This window comes from Heterodontus francisci, chromosome 11, assembly GCF_036365525.1.
Source record: "Heterodontus francisci isolate sHetFra1 chromosome 11, sHetFra1.hap1, whole genome shotgun sequence".
Classification (NCBI taxonomy): Eukaryota; Metazoa; Chordata; class Chondrichthyes; order Heterodontiformes; family Heterodontidae; genus Heterodontus; species Heterodontus francisci.
The window spans coordinates 100,718,545-100,737,705 of record NC_090381.1 but is presented as its reverse complement, the minus strand read 5'-3'; the positions used below and the strand labels follow the sequence as shown (position 1 = coordinate 100,737,705).

Sequence of the window (19,161 nt, the reverse complement as noted above, 5' to 3'; positions counted from 1 at the left end):
GCTGCACCTTGTGCTTGCAGGTGCTGTTGTCCAGCTACAATGGCTTCATATTTCCTGTCATCTTCCAGCAGTACATCAATGCTGTGACCTTTCTTTTTGCCTAAGAGGTCTTTCTCAATGAGTGTAACCGCAATCAGCAGCTCCATTATTCGGTCTGACAGCTAAATTTCTGAGAAGCCACATTCATTGCCCCTACTACAGCATCTATTGATGAACTGGTCTATTGATTCTTATGGTTGTTGCCTGTGGGACATCAATTCCAGGTGGTGAATTCTAAAATTCACTCATAATCGGAGCTGATCTTCTAGCATTTTCCATATTCGTGTGAGATCTTTCTGGTCCTCATCTGATAGTCCAGAGGTGTTGATTCTGTGCAATCCCTTATTTCCAACTGCTATCAGTATTTTTACAGTCTGTTTTTCTGGTTCTACAATTATTTGGTCTGTGAAGAATAACTGCATTCTTTCTTTGAACAGTTGGAACTCATAGGATATCCAAGGCCTTCCAGTTCATGCTGGGAAATTTGGTATCCATATTTCTGCTGTTCTTTTGCTTTAAAACTTGCTTTAAGACGTGTTCTATGACTCTGCACTGTTTCCCCTTTAAGAGACTCTCTTATTTATACTAGTTGCTTTGATTGACAGGAGCAGGTGTTTGCTAGTGCTCTGTGTTTATTTTGCTTCCAGCACTTAAGCCTGTTCTATTTTCACAGCTTTTCAATGGGCAGTTCGATGGGTTTTTTAAGAGTTTTTTTTATGTTCTTCACACTCGAGTGATTTTAATGTTTGTTTTTACTGTGGCTTCGTGAATGGAAGCTCTTATTCATGCTCGCATGGTTTAATGTTTTTTTAAAACTTTGGTTGTGTGGAAGAGGGCTCTGCAGTGATCTGGGTTTTCCCATGTTTTTTCTAATGGACGCCTCCTGTAATGGCACTGACCTCGATCAGCTCGGGAGAGGAGTTGTGTCTTCCCCCATTTTTTTTCTACATGGAGCTTTTGAAAAAAAAAAGATCTTTTGAAGGACTTCAAAGCTTTTTTTAAAAAATCATTATCCCTCACCCGATTTACTTGCAGCCTGTCATTCTATGCTCTGTCTTCTACAGCCTGAGGAACTTCTTTCTTTTTTCATTGTTTGAGCAAGTACTTTTCTTGAACTTTCTCTCCAGTGGCTGTAGGAAAGATCGTTTTCAGAGTTGTTTTAACCGTGGTTTTCAACCTCAAACTTTGTCTTCTCACCACAGCTGCCACCATGTAATGAGTTCTTTTATGTTTTCTGATGCAGCATAAATGAGATGCAATGAATCCAGTTGTTTGAAGCTCTCAAATGGGTTTATTCACAGCTGGATTATTATATACAGTACAGAGGTAACTATTTACAAAACCTTACTCTGGGTGTTACAGTTGCAGAGTGAGTCTGGCTCTGAGTCTCATTTCTGTTGCATCAGAAAACATAAAAGAATTCATTACATGGTGGCAGCTGTGGTGAGAAGACAAAGTCACAAGACTGCGACCTGGCACTTAGCTCATTAGCATACTAAGATTTTAAAGGAACATCACTCTTAAAGATAATCATACAACAGGCATAAGGATGCAGTATGAATTTAAATTCTTAAATACTTATTTCTTTTATCTGCACTTGTTATTCAGCTGTAGAATACATTTAGATTGTACTAGCCTGAAATAGGACTGACAGAGGATCATTACTTCTACAGATGGAATCACTCTATGGTTAATATTTACATTTCTATTTTGCTGTTCTCAGTAAAGCAGCTCAATCTAGGGGAGGGGAAGCTATAAAATATGGTCAAGATTGTCAATCACTGGGTAGGGAATCGCAGGCATGAACGTTAAAAGGGGAAACCAATCTCATAAATACTGTTTTATAAAACAGTCTTTTATTGTTGCAAAACACTTGAGATGTTTTGATATGACAAGTTGCTCTATAAATGCTAATGGTATCATAATATACATTTTCAAATGTTTTCTATTAAAATGTAATTAATTATTGTGTATTGGTAGGGGTTAGTGACCTGACTTTTATCTCTTCCTCTGGAACATTGCGGTATACAGACCCCGTCTGTTCTCCCTTATGCAGATAAGGTTGACGATACAACATTTATAACCTCACATTCTCGGGTGCTGTACTTCATCTCATCCTCCCTGCCCTGCTGCCAAAGTCCTGCAATACTCAGTATAAACCACCAGCTGGCAGGCTGTTTCCAGTAAACCACCAATTCCATTGAAGATATTTGCAACCAGCAGTGACAAACAATAAAGCAGGCAGCCTGAAACTGCAGCCTAAGAATTGTGTCACTTCAAGCAGCAGGTAAGTACAGTACTCACTATATGAAGTAACTTCCACTGTAATATAGGGCACAAACTTCCACCTCTTCACAGGGTCGTTTATTTTTAAATGGGTTTACCCAGAAATTTGTAAAATGTAAACGGGACACCAGTATATACCCCTATCATGGTAGGGCTACTTGGTTCCCAGAGGCCATTCCCCTGAGGACAATTTCTGCTAAGGTAGTGGTACAGAAGTCAACCCAGTTCTTCACTAGATATAGATTACCGATTCAGATTCAGTCGGATCAAGGTTTCAATTTTATGTCTAAAATTTTTCAGCAAGTTATGAGTAATTTTGGTATAACACAGTTAAAGTCTTCAGCATACCACCCACAGACACATGAAGCTTTAAATCGATACTGTCATGAATATCCCATGATTGGGATAAAGGGCTTGAATTCCTTTAGTTTGCCACTAGGGCTTCACCTAATGAGTCTACTGGTTTTAGTCCTTTTGAATTAGCTTATGGAAATGAGATAAAGAGGCTCTCGAAAACTAATAAGTGGTTTTTAGAAGAGAGGGACAGATCGTCTGCTAGATTACATATCCGTGCTCCGGGAGCAGCTCACGAGAGCCTGCAAAGTGGCTCAGGAACACTTGAAAGTGGTTAGCACCGCAGCCTCACAGCTCCAGCGACCCGGGTTCAATTCTGGGTACTGCCTGTGTGGAGTTTGCAAGTTCTCCCTGTGTCTGCGTGGGTTTCCTCCGGGTGCTCCGGTTTCCTCCCACATGCCAAAGACTTGCAGGTTGATAGGTTAATTGGCCATTATAAATTGTCACTAGTATAGGTAGGTGGTAGGGAAATAGAGGGACAGGTGGGGATGTGGTAGGAATATGGGATTAGTGTAGGATTAGTATAAATGGGTGGTTGATGGTCGGCACAGACTCGGTGGGCCAAAGGGCCTGTTTCAGTGCTGTATCTCTAAACTAAACTAAACTAAACTAAACCAGCCAGCAAACATCTTTTTAAAAACACATTTTTCTTAACAATACAGCAGACATCCGAGGTACAATTTGGGCACAGCAGCCTATTAATTATGGGCATAAACAGTTAATCCGGAGGTATCCCTGATTTTAATCACTCCACCATTTGCAGTCATGCCTTCAACTGCCAAGGCCCTAGGCTCTGGAATTCCCTCGCTGAAACTCCCTGCCTCTCTACCTCTCTCCCCTCATTTATGATGCTCCTTAAAACCTACCTCTCTGACCAAGCTTTTGGTTACCTATTCTAATATCACCTTATGTGGCTCAATGTCAAATTTTGTTTGATAATGCTCCGCTCCTGGGATGCTTTACTACATGAAAGGTGCTCGATAAATGCCATTTGAAGTTGTTGTTCAAACCTCACCATGGTGAATTCTCAAGTTGAATATGTAAAGTGGCAGAAGAGTTGGGAAGCTAGACTCTAACGGATAGATTTTCTAGCTCCTCTTCACCCCAGCCCTGTATAGGAGTAACGTGCCCAAAGTGTGCTGCTCCTATCTGGGCGCCGACCCACTGAGATTATCTTTCCTGGGTCCTGGGGCACCCCCAACCTACTGACTGAGCCTACAACTAGTGGAAGAGGCAGGCAAATGAGACACAGCTGCTGATCTCTCAGGTGTTTGTGTGCTGTGGCCTCCAAGAAGAGGGGAACTTCAACTGCTGATGGAGATCAACTTCTAGAAGGTCCTCATTAAACAGAAACATCTCAGAGGGTGTCAATATTGCAGAAAAATGTCAAGACATCAGGCCGTCCTCAAGAACACCACAGAACCTCCAGCTGGAGGGAGTTTGGGGACAGACTAGACTGCCATATTTCTCCTGGTGCCCCTGCTCTGGGAACTCAGTCACTTGTTGCTCCAGACACTGGGAACCCAGGAACATCACCCTTTGATCAAATAGGCCTGCACCTATTACAGATTCAGGCACAACTCTGCCCTACGTCCCCCATGGGCCCATCCTCACCCAACCACCCAGCAAGAAACTCAAGGAAATCCTGGAATGATCTAAAAGAGGTGGAGACACAGTGAGGTCATTGGAAAAGAATATTGAGCAGGATGTAAAATGGCTGCTAATTTGCCATCATCCAGTTTATGCTACTGCCCAAAATGCCCCTTGATTTCAGCTTAATGGATGGAAGTTTCCAGAAAGTGGAACAGCTCACCATCAGGCCAGATTGAGAGAAAGCCCATCACATTGGTCAACGATGGCTTTTGCTGCTTAAAGTACCAAGCATGAAGGGACAGATTTCCCACAGCACCACTCTGCCACCGGACGTATAGTGGGGCAGGACTTCTGCCTCTCAATCTGGCCTGATACTGAGCCTATTACAAAGCTCTGGGAATGTGTCATCAATAAAAAGGAGCAAGTTCATGTTCCATTTGTGACATTTCCTGGATGCCTGTCTTGTCTGTCCTGGAAAATTGCAGGGATACTCACCCGCTCTGTCAAGGGACCAGAGACAACTTGTCACTCGGTCAGGAGACGATGAACACTGGAGACACCGCTTACTGCTCCATCAGGGGACCATGAACACCGGAAACACCACTTACCACTCCATCAGGGGACCAAGAATACTGGAGAGGCAGCTTGTCACTCTGTCAGGGGACCAAGAATACTGGAGAGTCAGCTTGTCACTCTGTCAGGGGACCAAGAATACTGAAGAGACAGCTTGTCACTCTGTCGGGGGACCAAGAATACTGGAGAGTCAGCTTGTCACTCTGTTAGGGGACCAAGAATATTGAAGAGACAGCTTGTCACTCTGTCAGGGGACCATGAATACTGGAGAGTCAGCTTGTCACTCTGTCAGGGGACCAAGAATACTGGAGAGGCAGCATGTCACTCGGTTGGGGATCATGAATACTGGAAAGTCAGCTTGTCACTCTGTCAGGGGACCAGGAATACTGAAGAGTCAGCTTGTCACTCTGTCAGGGGACCATGAATACTGGAGATTCAGCTTGTCACTCTGTCAGGGGACCAGGAATACTGGAGAGTCAGCTTGTCACTCTGTCAGGGGACCATGAATACTGGAGATTCAGCTTGTCACTCTGTCAGGGGACCATGAACGCTCGAGAGTCAGATTGTCACTCGGTCAGGGGACCATGAACACTGGAGAGTCAGCTTGTCACTCTGTCAGGGGACCATGAACACTGGAGAGTCAGATTGTCACTCTGTCAGGGGACAATGAACACTGGAGATACAGCTTGTAACTCTGTCAGGGGACCATGAACACTGGAGATTCAGCTTGTCACTCTGTCAGGGGACCAGGAATACTGGAGAGTCAGCTTGTCACTCTGTCAGGGGACCATGAACACTGGAGATTCAGCTTGTAACTCTGTCAGGGGACCATGAACACTGGAGATTCAGCTTGTCACGCTGTCAGGGGACCATGAATAGTGGAGAGTCAGCTTGTCACTCTGTCAGGGGACAATTAATACTGGAGAGTCAGCTTGTCACTCTGTCAAGGGGCCATGAATACTGAAGAGTCAGCTGGTCACTCTGTCAGGGGACCATGAATACTGGAGAGTCAGCTTGTCACTCTGTCAAGGGGCCATGAATACTGAATAGTCAGCTTGTCACTCTGTCAGGGAATCATGAATAGTGGAGAGTCAGCTTGTCACTCTGTCAGGGAATCATGAATAGTGGAGAGTCAGCTTGTCACTCTGTCAAGGGGCCATGAATACTGAAGAGTCAGCTTGTCACTCTGTCAGGGAATCATGAATAGTGGAGAGTCAGCTTGTCACTCTGTCAGGGGGCCATGAATACTGAAGAGTCACCTTGTCACTCTGTCAGGGGACCATGAATACTGAAGAGTCAGCTTGCCACTCTGTCAGGGGACCATGAATACTGAAGAGTCAGCTTGTCACTCTGTCAGGGGACCAGGAATACTGGAGAGTCAGCTTGTCACTCTGTCAGGGGACCATGAATACTGAAGAGTCAGCTTGCCACTCTGTCAGGGGACCATGAATACTGAAGAGTCAGCTTGTCACTCTGTCAGGGGACCATGAATACTGAAGAGTCAGCTTGCCACTCTGTCAGGGGACCATGAATACTGAAGAGTCAGCTTGTCACTCTGTCAGGGGACCATGAATACTGAAGAGTCAGCTTGCCACTCTGTCAGGGGACCATGAATACTGAAGAGTCAGCTTGTCACTCTGTCAGGGGACCATGAATACTGAAGAGTCAGCTTGCCACTCTGTCAGGGGACCATGAATACTGAAGAGTCAGCTTGTCACTCTGTCAGGGGACCAGGAATACTGGAGAGTCAGTTTGTCACTCTGTCAGGGGATCAAGAATACTGGAAAGTCAGCTTGTCACTCTGTCAGCAAACCAGGAATACTGGAGAGTCAGCTTGTCACTCTGTCAGGGAACTATGAATACTGCAGAGTCAGCTTGTCACTATGTCAGGGGACCATGAATACTGGAGAGTCAGCTTGTCATTCTGTCAGGGGACCAGGAATACTGGAGAGTCAGTTTGTCACTCTGTCAGGGGATCAAGAATACTGGAAAGTCAGCTTGTCACTCTGTCAGCAAACCAGGAATACTGGAGAGTCAGCTTGTCACTCTGTCAGGGGGCCAAGAATACTGGAGAGTCAGCTTGTCACTCTGTCAGAGGGCCAAGAATACTGGAGAGTCAGCTTGTCACTCTGTCAGGGAACTATGAATACTGCAGAGTCAGCTTGTCACTATGTCAGGGGACCATGAATACTGGAGAGTCAGCTTGTCACTCTGTCAGGGGACCAGGAATACTGGAGAGTCAGCTTGTCACTCTGTCAGGGGACCAGGAATACTGGAGAGTCAGTTTGTCACTCTGTCAGGGGACCATGAATACTGAAGAGTCAGCTTGTCACTCCGTCAGGGAACCCTGAATACAGGACAGTCAGTTTTGTCACTCTGTCAGGGGACCAGGAATACTGGAGAGTCAGCTTGTCACTCTGTCAGGGGACCAGGAATACTGGAGAGTCAGCTTGTCACTCTGTCAGGGAACCATGAATACTGCAGAGTCAGCTTGTCACTCTGTCAGGGGACCAGGAATACTGGAGAGTCAGCTTGTCACTTTGTCAGGGGACCATGAATACTGGAGAGTCAGCTTGTCACTCTGTCAGGGGATCAAGAATACTGGAAAGTCAGCTTGTCACTCTGTCAGCAAACCAGGAATACTGGAGAGTCAGCTTGTCACTCCGTCAGGGAACCCTGAATACAGGAGAGTCAGTTTGTCACTCTGTCAGGGGACCATGAATACTGGAGAGTCAGCTTGTCACTCTTTCGGGGACCAAGAGTACTGGAGAGTCAGCTTGTCACTCTGTCAGGGGACCAACAATACTGGAGAGTCAGCTTGTCACTCTGTCAGGGGACCAGGAATACTGGAGAGTCAGCTTGTCACTCTGTCAGGGGACCAGGAATACTGGAGAGTCAGCTTGTCACTCTGTCAGGGAACCATGAATACTGCAGAGTCAGCTTGTCACTCTGTCAGGGGACCAGGAATACTGGAGAGTCAGCTTGTCACTCTGTCAAGGGGCCATGAATACTGGAGAGTCAGCTTGTCACTCTGTCAAGGGGCCATGAATACTGAAGAGTCAGCTTGTCACTCTGTCAGGGAATCATGAATAGTGGAGAGTCAGTTTGTCACTCTGTCAAGGGGCCATGAATACTGAAGAGTCAGCTTGTCACTCTGTCAGGGAATCATGAATAGTGGAGAGTCAGCTTGTCACTCTGTCAGGGGGCCATGAATACTGAAGAGTCAGCTTGTCACTCTGTCAGGGGACCATGAATACTGAAGAGTCAGCTTGTCACTCTGTCAGGGGACCATGAATACTGAAGAGTCAGCTTGCCACTCTGTCAGGGGACCATGAATACTGAAGAGTCAGCTTGTCACTCTGTCAGGGGACCATGAATACTGAAGAGTCAGCTTGCCACTCTGTCAGGGGACCATGAATACTGAAGAGTCAGCTTGTCACTCTGTCAGGGGACCAGGAATACTGGAGAGTCAGTTTGTCACTCTGTCAGGGGATCAAGAATACTGGAAAGTCAGCTTGTCACTCTGTCAGCAAACCAGGAATACTGGAGAGTCAGCTTGTCACTCCGTCAGGGAACCCTGAATACAGGACAGTCAGTTTTGTCACTCTGTCAGGGGACCAGGAATACTGGAGAGTCAGCTTGTCACTCTGTCAGGGGACCAGGAATACTGGAGAGTCAGCTTGTCACTCTGTCAGGGAACCATGAATACTGCAGAGTCAGCTTGTCACTCTGTCAGGGGACCAGGAATACTGGAGAGTCAGCTTGTCACTTTGTCAGGGGACCATGAATACTGGAGAGTCAGCTTGTCACTCTGTCAGGGGATCAAGAATACTGGAAAGTCAGCTTGTCACTCTGTCAGCAAACCAGGAATACTGGAGAGTCAGCTTGTCACTCCGTCAGGGAACCCTGAATACAGGAGAGTCAGTTTGTCACTCTGTCAGGGGACCATGAATACTGGAGAGTCAGCTTGTCACTCTTTCGGGGACCAAGAGTACTGGAGAGTCAGCTTGTCACTCTGTCAGGGGACCAACAATACTGGAGAGTCAGCTTGTCACTCTGTCAGGGGACCAGGAATACTGGAGAGTCAGCTTGTCACTCTGTCAGGGGACCAGGAATACTGGAGAGTCAGCTTGTCACTCTGTCAGGGAACCATGAATACTGCAGAGTCAGCTTGTCACTCTGTCAGGGGACCAGGAATACTGGAGAGTCAGCTTGTCACTCTGTCAAGGGGCCATGAATACTGGAGAGTCAGCTTGTCACTCTGTCAAGGGGCCATGAATACTGAAGAGTCAGCTTGTCACTCTGTCAGGGAATCATGAATAGTGGAGAGTCAGTTTGTCACTCTGTCAAGGGGCCATGAATACTGAAGAGTCAGCTTGTCACTCTGTCAGGGAATCATGAATAGTGGAGAGTCAGCTTGTCACTCTGTCAGGGGGCCATGAATACTGAAGAGTCAGCTTGTCACTCTGTCAGGGGACCATGAATACTGAAGAGTCAGCTTGTCACTCTGTCAGGGGACCATGAATACTGAAGAGTCAGCTTGCCACTCTGTCAGGAGACCATGAATACTGAAGAGTCAGCTTGTCACTCTGTCAGGGGACCATGAATACTGAAGAGTCAGCTTGCCACTCTGTCAGGGGACCATGAATACTGAAGAGTCAGCTTGTCACTCTGTCAGGGGACCAGGAATACTGGAGAGTCAGTTTGTCACTCTGTCAGGGGATCAAGAATACTGGAAAGTCAGCTTGTCACTCTGTCAGCAAACCAGGAATACTGGAGAGTCAGCTTGTCACTCTGTCAGGGGGCCAAGAATACTGGAGAGTCAGCTTGTCACTCTGTCAGAGGGCCAAGAATACTGGAGAGTCAGCTTGTCACTCTGTCAGGGAACTATGAATACTGCAGAGTCAGCTTGTCACTATGTCAGGGGACCATGAATACTGGAGAGTCAGCTTGTCACTCTGTCAGGGGACCAGGAATACTGGAGAGTCAGCTTGTCACTCTGTCAGGGGACCAGGAATACTGGAGAGTCAGTTTGTCACTCTGTCAGGGGACCATGAATACTGAAGAGTCAGCTTGTCACTCTATCAGGGAACCCTAAATACAGGAGAGTCAGCTTGTCACTCCGTCAGGGAACCCTGAATACAGGACAGTCAGTTTTGTCACTCTGTCAGGGGACCAGGAATACTGGAGAGTCAGCTTGTCACTCTGTCAGGGGACCAGGAATACTGGAGAGTCAGCTTGTCACTCTGTCAGGGAACCATGAATACTGCAGAGTCAGCTTGTCACTCTGTCAGGGGACCAGGAATACTGGAGAGTCAGCTTGTCACTTTGTCAGGGGACCATGAATACTGGAGAGTCAGCTTGTCACTCTGTCAGGGGATCAAGAATACTGGAAAGTCAGCTTGTCACTCTGTCAGCAAACCAGGAATACTGGAGAGTCAGCTTGTCACTCCGTCAGGGAACCCTGAATACAGGAGAGTCAGTTTGTCACTCTGTCAGGGGACCATGAATACTGGAGAGTCAGCTTGTCACTCTTTCGGGGACCAAGAGTACTGGAGAGTCAGCTTGTCACTCTGTCAGGGGACCAACAATACTGGAGAGTCAGCTTGTCACTCTGTCAGGGGACCAGGAATACTGGAGAGTCAGCTTGTCACTCTGTCAGGGGACCAGGAATACCGGAAAGTCAGCTTGTCACTCTTTCGGGGACCAAGAATACTGGAGAGTCAGCTTGTCACTCTTTCGGGGACCAGGAATACTGGAGAGTCAGCTTGTCACTCTGTCAGGGGACCAGGAATACTGCAGAGTCAGTTTGTCACTCCGTCAGGGAACCCTGAATACAGGAGAGTCAGTTTGTCACTCTGTCAGGGGACCATGAATACTGGAGAGTCAGCTTGTCACTCTGTCAGGGGACCAGGAATACCGGAAAGTCAGCTTGTCACTCTTTCGGGGACCAAGAATACTGGAGAGTCAGCTTGTCACTCTTTCGGGGACCAGGAATACTGGAGAGTCAGCTTGTCACTCTGTCAGGGGACCAGGAATACTGCAGAGTCAGTTTGTCACTCCGTCAGGGAACCCTGAATACAGGAGAGTCAGTTTGTCACTCTGTCAGGGGACCATGAATACTGGAGAGTCAGCTTGTCACTCTGTCAGGGGACCAACAATACTGGAGAGTCAGCTTGTCACTCTGTCAGGGGACCAGGAATACTGGAGAGTCAGCTTGTCACTCTGTCAGGGGACCAGGAATACTGGAAAGTCAGCTTGTCACTCTGTCAGGAGACCATGAATACTGGAGATTCAGCTTGTCACTCTGTCAGGGGACCAGGAATACTGGAGATTCAGCTTGTCACTCTGTCAGGGGACCAGGAATACTGGAGATCCAGCTTGTCACTCTGTCTGGGGGACATGAATACTGGAGATTCAGCTTCTCACTCTGTCAGGGAAACATGAATACTGGAGAGTCAGATTGTCACTCTGTCAGGGGACCATGAACACTGGAGATTCAGCTTCTCACTCTGTCAAGGAAACATGAAAACTGAAGAGTCAGATTTTCACTCTGTCAGGGGACCATGAACACTGGAGATTCAGCTTCTCACTCTGTCAGTGAAACATGAATACTGGAGAGTCAGCTTGTCACTCTGTCAGGGGACCATAGACACTGGAGAGTCAGCTTGTCACTCTGTCAGGGGACTAGGAATACTGGAGATTCAGCTTGTCACTCTGTCAGGGGACCAGGAATACTGGAGATTCAGCTTGTCACTCTGTCAGGGGACCAGGAATACTGGAGATTCAGCTTGTCACTCTGTCAGGGGGACATGAATACTGGAGATTCAGCTTCTCACTCTGTCAGGCAAACATGAATACTGGAGAGTCAGATTGTCACTCTGTCAGGGGACCATGAACACTGGAGATTCAGCTTCTCACTCTGTCAGGGGACCATGAACACTGGAGATTCAGCTTCTCACTCTGTCAGGGGACCATAGACACTGGAGAGTCAGCTTGTCACTCTGTCAGGGGACCATAGACACTGGAGAGTCAGCTTGTCACTCTGTCAGGGGACCATGAACACTGGAGAGTCAGCTTGTCACTCTGTCGGGGGACCATGAATACTGGAGTGTCAGCTTGTCTCTCTGTCAGGGGGCCTGGGCAGTTTCATTTAAAAACTTTGTTTAAAAATAATGCAGAATTTCTTGCTTGCAGCTTTCCTACCAGCAGTTGATCATTCTACCTTTAATTGCTGCCACAGAAACCGGCATTATTCCTCTACCGCCAAACTGGTTAAGTAACTACTACTTTTTCAGATCGGTGTACTTTCTTTGAACTTAGTAAAAGCAGAACTGACAGGGTTTCTGGTCAGATGGGGCATGATCTCACCTGACTAACCTCTTTAAGTGATGGGATAGGATGGACACAAGAAACACTAGTTTTCCTCCGATTGTAGTCAGAATTTTCCCACTTAATAAAAAGGGGCGGAGAGTCAGTGAAACTGGATCCCATGCCACTCTCCCCGCTGGGCCTAGGCCCTCTTTATTCCCTCCTAAGCCCAGGAATTTTGGGGCCTGGATGTTTAGAATGGTGCAAGCAGCAATTTCATGCATAGTGAATGCCTTGTTCAGTGGTGCATTAGCACTTTTTAAACAAAAACACTCTGTAGTAAGTACCAGATGTGTTCATCTCTTGATGAATTCATGCCCCTAAACAAATTGCCACTTACACCAATAATAAATAAAAACAGATGCCTGGTACTTGACAGAAAAACAGCTACATTTTGCCAAACGTCCTAAATAGAACAAAACATTTTGTTGACAATTGTTTCTTGTCTTGCCAATAAATAACAAATTGAATGTCACATATGGAGTTCTAAAAAGACAGGCTTGTTTTAGTTTAGTGCTCCTGTTTATCTTGCTCTCAATAGTAATGATATTAATGCACTGTGTCATTTTTGATAATAGTTCACCTTTTGATGCCACCGTTTTCATTCACAGTTTCAAAAGTTGCCACCGTCCTCGCAACTTCTCTGTCTTGACAACACTTGCAGCTTCCATGTTAAGCATGTTTGTGCATGAGAAGGTTTGAAAGCCCTTGCCCAGGGCACATATTCACCCACTTTCAATCTTCTTTCTAATGCCACAATAGAATAGAGACAACCAGCACTGGAGGAAGTCCCATTAAACTGCAAATTCTTGACCTTGACCTATTTGTACTTTCTCACAGTCAAAATCTAGCCAGTGTAGTCTACCCTAGTATTAACTCTACCCATTTCATCACCTGAAAGGAAGTTCTGCATAAATACTCCTTTTTATTTTGAGAGATAGCACTGAAACAGGCCCTTCAGCCCATCGAGTCTGTGCCGACCATCAACCACCCATTTATACTAATCCTATACTAATCCCATATACCTATCAGTCCCTATCTTCCCCTACCACCTACCTATACTAGGGGCAATCTATAATGGCTAATTTACCTATCAACCTGCAAGTCTTTGGCTGTGGGAGGAAACCGGAGCACCCGGCGAAAACCCACACAGACACAGGGAGAACTTGCAAACTCCACACAGGCAGTACCCAGAATTGAACCCGGGTCGCTGGAGCTGTGAGGCTGCAGTGCTAACCACTGTGCCACTGTGCCACCTTGATCCCTAAAGATAATCAAATGGAATTCCAGACTTCAATCTGTCCCTATATCTCTACGATTCAGCCCTGCCAAATTATGTCTCTTGCAACATTGCTGGAAGAGTAAAGCATCCCTTGGCATGATTTTCAAAAAATAGAAGAAAGGGTTAACACCAAGAATATAAAAGAGCTGCTAAGTAATGTGACAATTACATAATCTAACACAATAAAGCAAAATGTTGCCAGAATGTTGCTCATGTCAATTTGATCAGCTTGATATTTACCTGTATTTCTTAAAGACCCATCATATTCCCTAATCAGATACTTAGGTGAAAGAGTTAAATGGCTCAGCTGCAACTGCACTTGTTGGGAGTCTGATCCACAAACTCACCACTCTGTGAAGAAAAATGTTTCTTTTAATCTTCGCTTAAGGTTTGTTAATTTTAAATCAATGCCCAGTATTTCTGTGCTAATGACCTATGGTTCTCAGTATTTTAAAGACTTGTGGCACATTATCCTTCAGTTTGCTTTTCCTTAAAGAACTTTGAACTTTGAAAATATCGCCTCATAACTAAATCTCAGAAGCATCTTTCTTGCTTTTAGTTAAACCCTCCCAAAAACATCAATGTCCCTTTGAAGGCCGAATGCTGAACCTGCTACACAATACAATACAAGTGGCCTCCTTGGTTATTTGTACAAGTGTGTTGCCTAATTCCTTCAATACATAATGGAACATTTGCTCACCTTTGGAGAAAATAAAGTTAATGCGTATCTAATTATTTGCAATGGGGATTGAATACATGCTCAAATTTACATAAGGGCTTAAGTAGTATGAGATTATTTTTAATGATAAATTAATTAGTAATAAGGGAGAATACATTCAGGCTTGGTACTGGAAGCATCAAGGAGAAGGCTAGAAGGAATGTATTCATCCAAAGGATTATTGGATTATGAAATACATTATCACAAGTGGATATTGAAATTGAGCCAACCACAACAACATTCAAGAGGGAGATAAACACTCAAAAATGATAACTGTTAAAGGGAAAGAGCAGGGAATTGGGATCACAGTCGGGAATTCTGTTGGGGGAGCTAGAACCAGCACAGGTATGAAGGACCAAGATGCATCCTTCTATGCCGATATTTCTTTGATTCTGTATAAGCTTGATATTGACTGGGTTCTTTCAGCAAATGGCTAATGCTCCCATTCAAATCCTTTCCTTCTCCACCTTTGCTAGTTTTTTCTCGACATTCCGGGTTAATTTTGTGAAGCTGTGCTCCTAGTTTGGAGCCTCATTAATTGTGTGTACAGTAATGGGGTCAGGCCTATGACACTGTAGCTGATGACTTGCTGATGACTGGCACTGCACCCTCAGAAAATTACCACCAAAAGCTGACTTTTGTACCTTAGCCCACCCACTTGATGCAGGATCCACTGTCCCAATATAAACATTATTAATCTCGGCTTCTGTGAATTTGTATTCTGCCGTAAAGAAAGAGTGGATAATTAAGGTGTCAGCTCAGTGGTAGCACTTTTGCCTCTGCGTTACGAAGGTTGTAAGTTCAAGTTCCACTCCAGAGATGTGAGCACAAAATCTATGGTGACACTTAGTGCAGTACTGAGGGAGTGCTAAGCTGTCAGAGATGTCTTCTTTTGGATAAGACATTAAACTGAGATTCCGTTTGCTTTCTCCAGTGGATGTAAAAGATCCCATGGCACTATTTCGAAGAGCAGGGGCATTCTCCAATAGTCATGGCCAATAGTTACCCCTCAATCAACATCATTATCTTGTCATCATCTTATTGTTGTTTGTGGGAGCTTGCTGTGCGTGAAATGACTGCTGAATTTCCTACATTATAGGGCATATATAGGACAAAAAGGAAATAGGATTAGGAGTAGACCATATAGCTCCTCGAGCCTCCTTCGCCATTCAACTAGATCATGGCTGATCTTCTACCTCAATGCCATTTTCCCGCACTATCCCCATATCCCTTGATATTAATATCTAGAAATTTATCAATCTCTGTCTTGAGCATACTCAATGACTGAGCCTCCACAGCCCTCTGGGGTAGAGAATTCCAAAGATTCACCACCCTCTGAGTGAAGAAATTCCTCCTCATCTCAGTCCTAAATGGCCTACCTCTTATTCTGAGACTGTTTCCCCTGGTTCTAGAACCCCGAGCCAGGGGAAACATCCTTCCTGCATCAACCCTGTCGAGGCCTGAAAGAATAACAGTGACTAGTCTTCAAAAGTACTTCCCCCCATTGGCTGTAAAGTGCTTTGTGACATTCTGAGATTGTGAACAGTGCTATATAAATGCGAATCTCACTTATATGAGTCAATTATCTTTGTGGCTGTCTTTAATTTATGCATCGTGGGAGCCAGTTGCCAGCGATCGCCAGAGCTGGCGACAGCTATAAAGGTGGGGCTGAAAAAAGGTGAGTCGAAGAGACTCAGAAGTTGGCAGGAAAAGAGACAGCAGTGTAAGGAGAGAGCCAACTGTGTAACAGCCCCGACAACCAACTTCACCTGCAGCGCCTGTGGAAGAGCCTGTCACTCTAGAATTGGCCTTTATAGCCACTCTAGGCGCTGCTCCACAAACCGCTCACCACCTCTAGGCGCTTACCCATTGTCTCTCGAGACAAGGAGGCCAAAAAGGAAGGGGTAATCTTGTTGGATGAAAGCAGTACAAATAGCAAGTTTATTATCTGTCATGTGAACAGTGATTTTAAAAGAGGCACTATGGTTACAAAATCATGGTTCTTGCTTGAGAAGCGCTGGGCTACATTTTTCTCACACTCAAGTTATGCAGCAAAACATGATTTTTATTTACAAACAAAACAAAAATAGTAAACAATTTCTTATGAAGGCACAATCCCTTTAAAGATTCAGGGAGCAGTTTCTCTTTAGGTCTTGGGTGTAAAGCTTGCCCCAGTGGAGGACATAAAAGAAAATTGAACAGGAGGTAGTGCCTGTTCGTAATCCAACCAGCCCGATTTTCTGTCCATTAATTTAACTAGGTGGAAAAATTGGGCGGGTGGTGTTACAGCTGTGTTACAGATGATAATTTTACAACTATTTGACACATAGGACTGACTTCTCACTTTTACCACTGCCCATTTTACACCCCCCCCCGAATCTCATTTCTATGTTGTCAACAGACGGCCAATGTGATGCTGCTTAGTTATGCACGGTGGTAAAAGTGAAAACTCACTCCTTCCACCGTACCCAAACCTCTGATTATGCTTACAGTACTACCAGTGAGAAAAATGCCCTGCAGATGTCATCCTTGACAAAAACATCAACTTTATTTGGTTGTTAATTGAGGCTTTTATACCTTGTTCATTTTGATAATCGCCAAACCCTTCAATGAGCAGAGTTTATAAATACTCAGACAGCAATGATAGTCCATCCTCAATCTGCTAATGTGTCATGAGAAAGAAGCACATTAAACGAAAGTGCTTTAAAGCTTGAACGAAAATGACCACATAACAGAATTGTATTGGGGAGAGTACAACCTCCTCGAAAAATCAAATGCATTGCCAGGGAAAGGGACGAAAATGCTGGAAATCAACCTGCTTACAATTTTACAAGTGCAGTGGGTACGAGGGGGACAAATACAGTGCCAGAGACTTTAAAAAGAAGAATGATGACTTCCTTACCTGATGATTGACCAGTGAGCTCTTTGCCTGGAATTCGCAGTCTGTTTGTGTGCCGAGGCTGTCGACTGAGTAAGATGGGCACGTGCTGTAGCTGGACTACTGGAAGGGTGACAGCAGATCTTCTTTTATACTCAGCCTGACACCCACGGGAACGCGTGGACACTGCCAGGAGCAGATGGCGAGCAGCCTCCCCTTTCTAATCTGCAAGAGGCGATTGACTCTACCAGTCAGAAACGGTGAGCCATTTACAGCCCAATTTCCTGAGAGCTGTTTATTGCTGACTGCTATGCTTCAGTGGCTGTGTACTGCTGGTCCCGAGTGACCTGGGCTATGAATCTTATTTCTAGTTTGTTTGTAATCATCTTTTGCGTCATTAATTAAGTTCTAAAGAGTAACGGAAATGATCACAAAATAAGGTCTCATGCACTCCAGAAATGTTCTGCTTTAACCCAGTATTCACCAAATCTGTTTTGCAGCATCCAGTTTCTGCATATATTTTACTTAATAACTTTGTGCATGTTATATACTTGAATGATCCCTTTAGTTAGATGTGCTTCTCATGTACTTTTATTTATTGTCTTTTTTTGACTTCACCTTTTGTTTTTTTTTATTCGTTCATGGGATGTGAGCATTGCTGGCAATTGCCCATCTCTAACTGTCCTTGAAAAGGTGAGCCGCCTTCTTCAACCACTGCAGTCCATGCAATTTGCATTTATATTGTGCATTTTACATAGTCAAATGCGAGTAAAAAGAAGTGACCTGACAGAGGTCTTTAAAATTATGAAAGAGTTTGATAGGGTAGATGTAGAGAAAATGTTGCCACCAGTGGGGGTGCGGGGAGGAGTCCAAAACTAGGAAACAAAATATGTTGCTTCCCAGCAGCGTAGTCAAACAAAAATGAACACAATCAAATAAAGTGATTCACTGTTCCCTCCTTTAGCTGTCACTGATAAAATCAAAATAAATAAAAATTCTACTGCAGGCAGACAATCCACAATGCCAGTTTTACAACTGGATGGCAAGATGAGAATCTTTCCCATCCCCTATGTTCCTGACTTAAGGGAACTGACTCTCTCAACACCTCTGAATTTTCACTTCCCTCCCTAGTTTCAAAAGCTTGTGAATACCTTTTCTTTCTGAGCAGGTGCTCACTACCATCTATTCCCTGATCCCTCTTATCATTTTCACTCCACTATCCCTGTCCATTCTTTTGCTCACTGCCCTGTAAGGTACACGGAGATATCTCGCTGCAGAAATCTAAGTTGCTGATGTTATTTCGAAAAAACATCTTTCAGCTGCCAGGATATGTCTGTGCTGGTACTGCTGGCAACTGTCCTGGGGAAAGATTACTGTTTATCCAAACAACCAATTTTTTTTTATTCGTTCCTGGGATGTGGGCATTGCTGGCTAGGCCAGCATTTATTGCCCATCTCTAGTTGCAGAATGCAGAACGAATGCAGAACATATTACTGAAATTTTACCATTTGCTATTTTTTCCTTATTATCGGTCTGCATCTGCAGTATTCTCGCTGTGCATTATGCCATGAGTTTGACCTGCATATCCCCAGTGTAACACAGAGGTAGGCTAACAACTGACAGTAATGATCAATTTAAGCGCTATTAAGGCTTTTTTTGAAGCAGGGCCAAGCTGGATTTTGACAACTGACAGTGGGGCAAGTTTAAGTCACAAACTATGTAGCAATCTGGTATTTTGTTGAAGGAAATTGGGCTCGAGGTTGATGCTTCATCTAATCAGATTTTATGAGTAACGTTTGCCAAGTGCCTTATATATTGGCCCAGAATTTGTTCCAAACTAATGACGAGTTTAATGGTGCGCGTCATTATTAATGTGTAAACCATTCTGCAACTGTGCTGAGGTAGATATACCCTGTGAATTGCAAATCGCCACAAGTTGCAGGACGATTTGCACTGCTCTGCTGTTAGCCTCGCTCATTCTTGCCCTCCCTGCTCGCTCTTGCTCTCCCCATTATTTTTAAGAACTTGTTGTATTTGCACATTAACCTCAAATTAAACTCACAGCAG

The 19,161-nt window shown here is 45.0% G+C and overlaps 1 protein-coding gene across 3 annotated transcripts in view; it reads right to left on the bottom strand.

The window, feature by feature from the left end:
• The window catches only part of agtr1a (angiotensin II receptor, type 1a), a 38,771-nt gene extending 21,357 nt beyond the window's left edge, over nucleotides 1–17,414 (bottom strand). For all 3 annotated transcript variants that reach the window (XM_068042604.1, XM_068042605.1, XM_068042606.1), the window contains exon 1: nucleotides 17,119–17,414. The gene's annotated coding sequence lies outside the window, so the exon portion shown is untranslated. The remainder of the gene's footprint in view (nucleotides 1–17,118) is intronic.
• Between the last annotated feature and the right edge of the window lie 1,747 nt (nucleotides 17,415–19,161).